The sequence below is a fragment of the Haliotis rufescens genome, unplaced genomic scaffold (genome assembly GCF_023055435.1).
Source record: "Haliotis rufescens isolate VD_foot unplaced genomic scaffold, xgHalRufe1.0.p SCAF_4, whole genome shotgun sequence".
In the NCBI taxonomy this organism is placed as follows: domain Eukaryota; kingdom Metazoa; phylum Mollusca; class Gastropoda; order Lepetellida; family Haliotidae; genus Haliotis; species Haliotis rufescens.
Genome location: NW_025964112.1, coordinates 54,359,721 through 54,372,994, shown reverse-complemented (window position 1 = coordinate 54,372,994; position 13,274 = coordinate 54,359,721).

Below are 13,274 nucleotides of genomic sequence, written 5' to 3'. Positions count from 1 at the left end.
ACCCTTTACGAACTTGAGCACCTTGATTAAAAACATGAAAATATTTGCAAAATCCTGCAGTCGATAGAAATCCACATTCTTTGCGAACCGGATGTCTAGTTCGTCTCACGATTTTGATTGGACTATGCATAGACTCATTCGTCAAGCCAAAATGTAACTCAGGAATTCCAGCCCAATTCGTCAAGGATGGAAATGGACTTATATAGTTAATTACCGCTCTTGCCTCGGGAAGATGGCCTGGAAGTAACAGGCAGACCCGTGGGTAGGTAGGTACAGCCTTGCACATCACAACAACGGCATGCACCTGCAGTAGTGTGCCAGCAGTCAGGTTGTATTTGTTGACGTTCATCAGCTGATGAAGACAGTGCCTCACATGAGCAAATCATGGTAAATTGATTGGCGGCTACGGCAATGTCATTCACTTGAAATAAAAGTTGCACCCAGTAAAGTTAGAGTTGGAAGAAAATCCAGACCCGGCTGATGCTGAAAATGGATTGATATTAACGTTCTGTGAACTTTGGGTGTGTGTTTGATTCATACTACGGCTGCTGATGACGGGGATTACCGCTTGAGGCGGCGCGGTTGGATTTCCCGAAGCAATAAACGACAGTGTGGAGCTCAGTGATTTCTTTTGGTAAGTCGAGCATTCTCTGTTATAGCTTTGAATGGACATTAAAAACAATCGTCCTGATCAGCTTTCGCCATAGTTCTGGTATCAGTGATGTCATGGGCCAGTGGGGTTCGCTCAACGCACGAGACGCGTTCGATACAAGCAAACGGATGTTTGTGATAACAATATATTATAAAAAGATGAAAATTCATTCTTTATTTGAAAATTAAGATTATGGCATTAGTTTTGATGAAATGTTCATAATCTAAAAGAAATTGTCATATGATGATTCCTTCCCTATTTGACGTTATTTTAAGACATTGAGGAATTCCCCTGAAGTAGTTCTGTATGTCTCCGCTCGATTGACAACGTAATCACATGACATACTGACGTTCATCGGGAAATGAACGCCAGTCAGCTTGGTAGTGCTCACCAAGGCGAGGTCACCCGCTACTGTAACTTCTTATACTCTTTTATATCACTATTTTTACCTTAAAGGACGTACACCTTGATCTATACACAATTATATTAGTATGTGTGACTTCATGTTTACACTGACAGCCGTACAACAAACAGCTGTATCGCGGAATAAAATAATTCTTCAAAACGAGAGGTGACATGAGCTTATGTATGCTCAACATGCGCAACAGGGACAACTTTTGTAGTTTCTGTAACAAATGTACTCAAATAATATCCTTATTAGATGAGAAAGGTCTGTTAAGAACTACCTCGGTAAATCAGTCACAATGACAGCGCGTCGTAATACATTTACATCAAGTACAAGACGTCAAAATGGCCGATACGATAAACGTGACGGGAGAGATTTCGGAAGTTGTTAATGAACCTGTAGTGGTTACATGTCTTTGTCATCACTGATCAATTGGCCGATCATTGAATGGTGATTAAAGCCCCACCCTGACTATAAAACACCGCAAGGTGGCGGTGTTTAAGTTTCGAACAGTGACTGACAATTTAAACACAACCGAGTGCCGGGGGAAGCTTTTTGAAAACCGTACGCAAACAAGATCACGATTGACCGTCAAACTTCGTATCAACTTGAATCACAAACCCTGGACACCACAAATGGCTCCATATCTAGATATAAGTCAATACAGTTTCTGTAGTTTTATCATAAAGAATCGAATCGATCGTGTTTGGCGTCTGCATCTATCACAGTGGGCGGAGCTTATTTACGGTTGCGCTATAAATAGCAAAGCACATGGTCATGTGTACATGAGACACGTCAACAGTCTGCACCCTTTGTGATCAGCCTCTCCTACTTTGGAACAGTTAGCCACAAAATCCAGAGACTCTTAAAGAAACAGGCCAACATTGATGTAGCTTTCAAAAGAAGTCCTACCATTCAGAACACAATTAAAGCCACAGGGAAACCACCATCCAGCCACAAGCTAGAACCATCAGGAGCAGTGTACCACATTCCCTTCAATTGTGGACAAGCTTACATAGGAGAAACATCTAGGCCCCTCAAAACCCGAATGAAAGAACATCAAACATCCAAAGAGGATTCTAAATCAGCTCTATCAGGCCACATCCGTGACAACCCAAGCCACAGCATCCAGTGGGAGAGAGTCACAGCCCTCACCACCAACCTCAAAGACTTCAAGATCAAGAAACTACAAGAAGCCATCAACATCAAAAGACTCCAGCCGTCAATCAACCGTGACCAAGGCTATTTCATACCCCCGGCGTACCATCAACTCATCAAAGACCCCAATCAGCCATGATCCCGTTATTTATATTACTGGCTTCATCCTTTGTTTATGTCACTGACTTAACCGATGATTGTCATCACTACCCTTGTGTATACATAACAGGCTTCTCTACTCCAGTTTAACAATATCTACTCTACTGTATAAACATTGCTTCCTACTTGTATAGATACTTGTCAACCACACCCTGTGTATCACTTGTTTGATAACGGTGTTAGAACCGACGCCGAAACGTCGCTCTTATAACTAATTGTAATAAAGAAGTTGTTTATCCATAAATTCTTATCCTTACTTAGTACTCCAACTTCTAAATGCCGATCCAAGAAGAAAATACGAAATTGACAAGATTATTTCAGTTCAATCCGATAATTACAGATGTTTGTTTAGTTTTGGTTATTTGCATTCAACAGTTATACCACACAATAATCAGTTTATATTTATAAAGCTTAAATTATTACACAGATTTTTCAACAAGTGTTTAGGAAGGGGCCATATTTGAAGCACAAGAAGTTGCGCCAATATTTCTCATTTTGACTACAATATATGAATATGTCCCGTGTATCAACATAACAATGCACATAAGCAACTGGTAAATAAGTAACGAAATATACCCGATGTTTTGACCTACATTAGGTTTATCTAGATATTGCACTTACGATAAACGAAAACTCCAATACACATCTTCCAAGACAAATCTTGAACTTAGCGTTTTAGCATACATTGGGATGTGAGAGTGTTTGATTGGATGACTGTTCAAGGATATGGTTTAAACATATTTATTTTCACAAAAGTGTGAAAATGGAGTGGTAAACAAGCGAAGCGCTTATGTTAATACCGCTCCATTACACATAGGACATATTACAATGAATACATAAATGAAGGTGAGATGTAACAAATAAATTGTACATGCCAAGCTAGATGTGTACATATAATAAATCTAATAAATCTATTTGCAGTTTATTTTAAACAATCATTTAACTGAAAATCTGCCAGTTTTTAATATAAAGTGTTGAATAGAATCTAATATTAGCATTTGCTCTTCCTTACTCAAATCCGAATTTCCGCATAGCAATAAAGAATAACCATGTTGGTAAAAATACATTTCATTTCGAAGAGCATAGGGATTTGTACACACAAAAAAGAAGTGTAGAGCATCTTCGGTATGATATCCACAGGAACAAGTTTTTGTATCAAAGATATGTCTTTTATACTGATCTGCGTAAAGATCGCTGCAGCCAAACCTGAGGCGACTGTGAATGATTTGGCATAATCTGCTTCCATAATTTAAATCCCAGTGTATACCATTAACTCCCTTTACGTGAAACAAATTCTTAAACTGTGTAACGGTCTCTGCCCCCGTTTGATTTTCTGGTAACATATTCCAAAGTTGTGTGGTGGCTGGTATAAATGAATCTGCATAAGCTTTTACACTTCACTGTTTGAAGATTAGTTTTATCCCTTAAGTCATAATTTGTGTTTTCCGAAACTGTATTAGGAATACGCCTACAAAGATAGTCCGGGGTTATTCATTTTGTAAAACATTACCAGTTTTAAGTTGTATCTTCTGTTTTTAATGACCTACAATATGTTTCATTGTAAATCTTCTGATGACTCTTACCCCGGACAGCGTCACATACGGTTCTAAGAGCATCTAAGTGTAATTTTTCCAATAAGTTAGCTTGTTCATTAGTACAGTTGTCCCAAATATGACAACAATAATCAAAAATTGGTAAAATAAATGATTTGTGCATAGTTTCTAAGGTAGTTCGGGATAGACGATATTTATAACTCCTTAAACAGTTAACTAGAGGACAACATTTCCTTACAATATCATTAATGTGCATTTTCCATGTACAATTACTTTGTAAAGTCATACCAAGGTGCTTATGACTCTGTACATCTTTGATTTCTGTACCATTCATATATAAGTTAGGTTTGCGACTAGGGTTTACTTTACGGGTAAATTGAATAGATTCAGTTTTTTCGGGACTAAATTTAACTTGTCATCTGGCAGCCCATTCTGAAATTCTGTCCAAGTCATTATTGAGATTACAAGCCGCTATATCAGGATATTCTATGATCACATACAAAGATGTGTCATCAGCAAAAGGTCTTATATTACTATGTGTTCCTTCAACAATGTCATTGATATAGATAATAAACAATAATGGTCCTAGGACAGAGCCCTGTGGCACACCTGCCAAGACAGCTTTTGGATCTGAGCTATAGCCATTTATAACTACCTTTTGATATCGATTTTCTAAGTAACTATCAAACCATCTCAATAAATTTCCACAGATACCATAATGGTGTAGCTTATAAATTATTCCTTTGTGCCAAACTTTATCAAAAGCTTTACTTACGTCACAAAATACCAGTGCAGGACGCTTATCCCAGTATAATCGATCTTTTTTGCCATCTGTTATACAAGCTTGGAATGCACTTGATATTAATATTAGAAATGTAGATTCCTTATCTCGGTTTAAGCAATTAATTTCTAGAGAAACTAAGCTTACTGCAAATTTTACATCTTTTGCTAGTTATGGCCAGCGGCAATGTCAGGTGATTTTATCTAGACTTAGGCTAGGTTGTAGTGATTTAAAATCATATTTATTTGACAGATTTCTGATTGATAATCCCATCTGTCCATGTGGCCTAAATAGAGAAGATGCTTTCCACTTTTTTCTATCTTGTCCACGCTATGCCAAGTTTAGAATTGATAAATACCTTTTTGTTAACCAGCTCAGCATACATACTATACTCCACGGCAATGAAGATTCATCTTCCTCAGACAATGAATACATTATAAAATCAGTTCACAATTACATCATTGAAACAAATTGCTTTACGTAAGTTTTGTGTCAACTTAAGAATATAAAATGCATTTGGTATCTTGCTTTCCATTTTATTTCATCTTGTGTTACTCATTAATGTCTGCTCTATAGACTTCATTACAATCTACATGTATAATGTACAATATTAGGAGAAGCATTAATATAGGCCTTTTTGGCCTGGTTCCTAATCCTTTTTCCATTTTGTAATGCTATTTAATGTAAAATCTGAACATTAATGGAAATAAAATACTGTTTAAATCAAATACAGCTCTAACTTCCTTACCTTCATCTAAAGCCTTTACAATAAAGTCATATAAATATGTTAACTGATTTGAGGTGGAGTCTCCCTGCGTGAATCCAGATTGTAGGTTTGTGAGCGCATTATTATTCCTTAAATAGTTGTACACATGTTTAAATGTACATTTTTCAAATATCTTTGCTAAACAACTTGTGAGCGCAACCGGTCTGTAATTTGTACGTTCATTCACGCTATTCTTCTTATGAATAGGAATGACAAGAGCTTCTTTCCATAGTGATGGAAATATTGCTCGTTTAAGAGAGAAATTGAATAGCTTAGTGAGGATTGGGGCTAAACTGTCAGCTGTGTTTTTCAGTACTTTATTTCCAATACCATCAGGGCCAGTTGCCTTTGTGGTGTCCACGGACAGTAGTATATCCCTAACTTCATCTTCCATCAAAATTATATTTACTAATGGATTTTCAACTTTATCTAATTCTTCGGGTGGAAGTTGCATATCAGGATTACATATGCGAGATTGGTCCACAAAGAAGTTATTGAGAATATCAGCAATATCCATGGAATTATCATACAACCTATCCCCAAATAAAATTGGGGGAAAGTTGTGTTTTGCAGTTTTAAGTTTAAGAAATTCCTTTACTAAACGCCACCAAGTCTTTGTACCGTGAGAACTATGTATTACAGTATCAATTTTAGATGCATGTGCCTTCTTTGCCTTACGGACATAGTCGATTACTTTATTTCTAAACAGCCTAAAATTTGCCCAATCAGCTGGAGTATTACGTCTTTTAGCTTTCTTATGTTGGCAATTTCGTTTTCTTATTAAGGAACGTATTACATTATTGATCCACTGTGGATCCTTTGATCGCATGGTAACAATTGTATTAGGAATATGTTTACCACAAACTTTTATAATTCGAGATGTAAGTTCGTCAGTAATTGTGTTCACATCCCCCGATGTGAATAATAAATCACTATCAATGTTCAGCATGTCAGTATTTAAGCCATTTAGATCTGCCATAGAATAATAGTACACTTTACGTTTGAAGGAATGACATTTCTTTAATGGTTACAAATATTGGACATTGGTTACTACAAACTGGATCAAGTACTCCCGAGTCCCCTACACTATCAACATCTGTCATAAAAAGTAAATCTATCAACGTACTGGGATGTTGGGTGATCCTCGTAGGCTCTCTAATAATTTGTGTTAATCCATGAACCATTTGCAAATATTCGAATTTTGGATTATTATCTCGAAGTATATCTATATTAAAATCTCCTGTAATTACAGTGTACATATTCATATCGACTGCGTTTCCTATTGATTGATCAATTAGTTCCCAATACGCTTCACTCTTATCTGCACGATAAACAGTTCCAGTTAAATAATCACGAGTTTTGCATTTAACATGTACCCATATCGCCTCTAGACCAACTATGAGAAGCCGATCCATATGTTTGACATACATATTATCTCTGACGTAAATAGCTACGCCACCCCCTCGAGTTGACCTGTCTTTCCTAAATGGAACCTGGAAACCAGGAATAATTATGTCGCTGTCGTGTATACCCGTGTGTAACCATGTTTCAGATATGCAAATTACATCATAATGTCTTAGTTCAACTTCAAGGATATCAAGTTTGTCTTTAGTACAACGAACGTTTAGATGAATAATCTTTAAATCTGTGCCTATTAAGGGTCCTGGATTTAAGATGAACATCACCACAGCAGAGGAGCAGTATTGAAAAGAAGATTGAAATTGATGAATTACATAAGCAGAGAGACTTAACAAAATGCAGGAAGATTTTACATTTTGATTCGTTTTTAGTATGAAGATAAACTGCAAAGGAGCCCACCGCTTGCCTGTATTGTGCAACATCAACTGCCATCGAATAAACTGAGTTCGTAACACAGGAAAGCAGTGGCATCCAACAAATTCAAGTCTACAAGTATCATAAAATACCCATTAGCGCTAGCTTGGCATGTGAACATAATAAAGTCAAGTGGCAATTCTTTTTGTTTAAGTGAACAGGAAATAACCAAAATGAACAAACAAATAAAAAGCAAAATTGAGAATGAGATAATCACCATTACCTCAGATGAGAAAATAAATCTGAAAGAACAGGGAAACAGTTATTTACGGAACCCTTCAATAACTCAATGACTTCAATAACTTATTTATAACATAACCAGTACCCGATTCGGAAACATCGAAAAACTTCTAGCCCTCTCATCATAATGTTTAACTGTATGACCATTATGTAACACGGCGAGATGCACGAGCATCTCGTATTCCCCGTAAACAGATTACGTAAGCTTGAAAAGTGGCACATTTTCAATTCTATCTACTATTACTAATATTTTCGAAACGAGAAAGAAGAAGAAGATGTTGACGTATGCTAGTTTTGTTGATTTCAAAAAGGCCTATGATTCTATAAATAGAAACATACTGTGGGATCGACTGGACGACCTGGGAGTAAAAGGAAACATGTTACATGCGCTGCACGCAATATACTCAAGTGTGTCGAGCTGCGTGCGGGTTAACGGGTTTAGAACTGACTGGTTTACTGTTAACTGTGGTGTCAAACAAGGCTGTCTGCTGTCGCCTTTACTATTTAATCTGTTCATAAACGATCTTGCGCTTGAAGGGACTGGGTAAAGGAGTTAGGGTGGACGATGATACCATTTGTGTTTTACTATATGCTGATGACCTAGTATTGTTAGCGGGAAATGAAGATGACCTCCAATGTCTAGTGGACTGTCTCAACATCTGGTGTGTTAAGGACGATATGACCGTGAACTCTGAAAAGTCTAACATAATACACTTCCGCAACCCGTCTGTGCCTAAAACCAATTTCTCGTTTTCCTGTGAAGATGTTTCATTCGATGTGGTGGAAATGTACAACTATTTGGGTCTGGTACTTCACGAAAGCCTAGATTTTAGCATAACAGCCAAGTCCGTTCCAAACCGTCCCTCCGAATCAGCCAGCAGAGCACTAGGACTAGTCATTTCTAAATCCAAAGCGATGGGTGGGTTGCCTTACAATGCCTTTACCAAGTTGTATGAAACCGTCATCCTGCCTGTAATCACATATTGAGCGTCAATCTGGGGTGTTAAAGATTTCCCTGTGGTTAACAAGATCCACAATCGTGCCTGCAGATTTTATCTTGGAGTTGGGAAATACACGCCAAATAATGCTGTTAACGGAGACATGGGTTGGACACCTATTACTGTTAGTCACTGGAAAGCCGTGCTCGGTCAGTGGAGGAGACTCGTTAACATGGACGAGACTAAGCTGAATAGACGAGTCTTTGTATGGGGTTAGACACAAAATTATCATGTGTTACCGCAGTACTGATACTTTTTAGCTGAATTACCACAAATAATAGTAAAACGCTTCGTGTTGCAGCACATACTTGATCGGGCATCCCATATCATGCATTGAACTCATGAGTGATGATTCGTACAGTAACGTAGCTTACTTATTAATAATACTTAAAAAGTATAACTATGCCTAAGTTACTAAAGTATGTAAATACGTTGTGCTTAAAATGATTTATAACCCACCTAATATAAATAAAGTATTAACCTTCACCCATAATGCGCATTAACGTTTTCATGTGCAATAGCGAACTGAAACCTTAGTGGTTTGTAAAATCTAAACGTGCAAACATGTATCAACGTATAAATGTTTGATACAATGATTATTAATAACTTAATCCCCATGGTGTAAGAGGGATAATTATATTTGTCCTTAATTCCATGTAAATGACAAAAATATAGAGAGAATTAGTTACCTAGAAGATAACATGCACCTAAGTTATTATATACATTTTTTCAAATACCATGATATTTAGGAACACACACTGAACACAGTCTGAAAAAGATCCTCATATAACAATAACAATCACTATTTCTGTTTGCATATTGTTCATATTATCCACATATATTGTGAACATTAACAATATTGAAAACCTGTCACAGATTATTACTTAGATCAAATATTGGTAATTGATTATCATCATCAATCTTGGCTGCATTGGATTTCAAGCTTTTGAGTGAATGAAGATGGCCAAATAATTACTCATCATCGCAGTCACTGTTCAACAATATAGTCCTGTTGTACTAGAGTGTCAATCAATAATTGCATACCATTCAGGGTTCCAGTCACAAGTACACATCACACAAATCATGGAGATGAGAACACTTGGTGCCATCAAGAGAACATGAGTTTTTCACGAGCTGATAAGTCAACCAGAGAAACAGTTATAGTGTCATTGTTTAAGCCGTTGGTGTTCAACTGTCTTGGGTCAGTTTGAGTCGGATTCGGATTTTGAGGGAGTCGATGAGTTCGTCCATCTGTGATTGTCGGGTAATCTTCAATATGTGCTCATCGTGTGTTTTGATGAATATGAGTCCATCGCTGGTCCACGTCCCTATTATCTTACTCTCCATCTGTAGCTTTCGAGCTGTGGCAGCGATCCTTGATCTGTATTTAGTCAAATCGTCATAGATGTATATTTTCCTTTTGAGTTACTTAAGCTTGGATCGTTGCTTGATGAATTCCTTCTTGCTACGGTAAGACAGGAACTTGACAAGTATTGGCCTAGGTTTTCTGTCAGAGTAGTAGGCCGGATCACCTGACCTGTGACTCCTCTCTATATCTCTCAGGTCAAGTTTTACCTCCATTTGTTTAGCCAAGTCCAGCACCAGGGAATCTGTCTCCTCCCCAACCACGAAAGGGATACCAAAGATGCGGACATTATTTCGTCTGCTATATTGTCTCATCTCATCAATCTCTATATCTTTGGATCTCAGCTTCAGATTCAACTCGGAGATGGCGCTTTCATTTGCTTTAATATCGGACTGACACTCTGATATCTTCTCCAGCACCTGATCAAATTTACTATCAAGCGTTTTGATTATCCGGTCTGTAAGCAAGTCGTGAACTTGCGGCGATTTCAGGGCTTCGATTAAGTCTGATTTAACTGATATTGTTTGACTTGGCGATACTGTTAGGTCAAAGTCAAGTGTCACAATATCGGAGTCGGGTAGTGACCGATAACGTTTATTACGTGAGACTGTCACTGTGAGTCTAGACACGCATCGAGTCCATTCTACGATAGTTTGGATGTGCATTTCTTCGTTTTGTTCACAAGGATGGGTCATAGCGTGGATATCCTTGAACAGGCGACCAATCAAACACTCTCTATTGACATTTTTGACCCGTGAAGATCCGGATTAGAATAGGTCTACAGCTGCAACCCATGCTTGCCGTAAAAGGCGACTATGCTTGTCGTAAGAGGTGACTAACCCGATCGGATGGTCAGGCTCGCTGACTTGGTTGATGCTCATGATGTCAATAACTGGATTGTCTGGTTCAGACTCAATTATTTTCAGACTGCCGTCATATAGCTGGAATATTACTGAGTGCGGCGTTAAACAACAAACAAATATAAATGTCTGTACAAAAATGATATTTAATAAAATATCATGAAGCGTTATAAACTATTTCCAGTTGCGCTTTTAGTCTTTCTTCATCACCGTTGTACGGCTTCCGACTATCACATGAAAGGACAGTGAACATACACTTCGAGGCAATGCTGATTACTGAATGCACCTTTTTGTAAATATGTCTGTTACAAATGGCGTTCGTGAAGCCTCCAACGTAACTGTGGACGTCCATTCGATGTGTTAAAAGACTGCGGTCGCTCGATCTCAATCCAAGAAAGCGGGTGAGTTACGATTTTACGTCACATCAGCCACATTGCAGCAGTAGATTTGGTTCATTGTTTACGCCGCACTCAGCAATATTCCAGCTATATGACGGCGGTCTGTAAATAATCGAGTCTGGACCAGACAATCCAGTGATTGATATCATGAGCATCGATCCACCCAATTAGGATCGATGACATGCATCAACCAAGTCAGCGAATCTGACCGACGATCCCGTTAGTCGCCTTTTACGACAAGCATAGTCGCCTTTCACGGCAAGCATGGGTTGCTGAAGACCTATTCTACCCCGGATCTTCACGGGTCTGCAGCAGAAGACGAGCATACGAGCAGTATCTCGTAGTTACGAGACAATTATATAGATGAACAAATCTGTCAAGGTAGGTCAGTTGAACATTAGCGCGGTGACTCTGTTGATTGTGTGTCACCGTACCCGACGATGTGGATCACTGCTCATACTATTAATCACTGGATTTCCAAGTCCAGACTCGATTATTTACAGACACATAGCTGGACTATTACTGAGTAAATAGATCGGGTAGGCAGGCTGGGCGACTTGGCTGCTTGCTTGTAGTCGTACACTGACGGCGTGGATCGCTGCCCACAATATCGATCACGGGATTCTCTGGTCCAAACTGGCTTATTAATAGGCTGTATTTATATAGAACTGGAATATTGCGGCGTTAAGCAACACACAAACGTAGATGTGGCAGGAGAGGTAAATTCACAGAGAATAGCAATGCCCCTGAGAATGAGTGAGTGAGTGAGTTGGGTTTAACGCCGCTTTTAACATTATTCCATTGATATAACGGCTTGTCAGCTTAATGTGTGAGGAAAGCCCGAAGTGATGTAGGTCTCAGACGTTAACCACTTCGGTGAAACCCACTAGCACGGATATGGTGCTGACAAATCAAGAAACATAATCGGGGCGAACCGGGATTCGAACCTACAATCATAGGTTCCTGGTGTGCCCAAGGGACGCAACTCTGCACAGCGAATCGCGGCGCCTTAGACGGCATTGCCACCCGTGCCCCCTGAGAATGATGCGTTATGACATTCCACTATTTAATCAGTTTAACGTAGTGGTACTCACTCATTATGTCAATTCAGTTGTGAAAATAGTGACTTTACATGTTATCGTAACTCAACAGCACAAACGAACACTGAGCAGGTACATAAATCTATCTAAGAAAATACGTTTTGCTTCCGGCACACTAATGTTATCTTACGGTGACCTTTGAGTCAGTGCTCCATGTCATATCATGAAGTGACGTAACATGATTTCCCCTCTAACAGGGTACGTACGTTCCACGCTATTCAACATGTTCTGTGTATGCCAGACTTTTAAACGTATTATATTCGTCATTTTTATTTCTGGCTAAACTTGTAAACTATCGCCAGCAACTAAAGGGATGGTGAAAATCCTGCTGGGGTACCTGCAGGTAGAAGAAGTAATGTACGTTCCCATGGACATCTTTAGTTGTTGGTGATGCATAGCCCCTTTTGATATTAGTATGATCTTTTGGATGTTCTAAAACTAGTTTTAGTGAGAGAGTTGGGTCAAACGCCGCTTTTAACAATATGCCAGTTCTATCGCGGCGTGTCAGCTTAATGTGGGAGGAAAGCTCGAAGTGATGCAGGTCTTAGACGTTTATCAGTTCGGTGACACCCACGAGCACGGGTATGGTGCTGACAAACCTAGAAACATAATCGGGGCGAACCAGGAGTCGAACCCACAATCATAGGTTTCTGGGGTGCCCAAGGGACGCAACTCTGCACAGCGAATCGCGACGCCTTAGACGACTGGGCTACCCCTGCCCCCAGTCCAACCAAGATATAACTCCAAAATTCCAGCCTTCTTCGTCACAGTGGAGACTGGACTTTTATAGTTAGTGAGCTCCCTTGCCTAGTGTAGGTGGGTAATGGTGTCTCCAAGGAAGGGATGAAGACGGGAATACTGCCACTTGGGAACACAAGCAAATATTACTATATTATTGTGAGTTCGTTTGTTTGTTTGTTGTTTAACGCCGCACTCAGCAATATTCAAGCTATATGACGGCGGTCTGTAAATAATAGAGTGTGGACCAGACAATCCAGTGACTG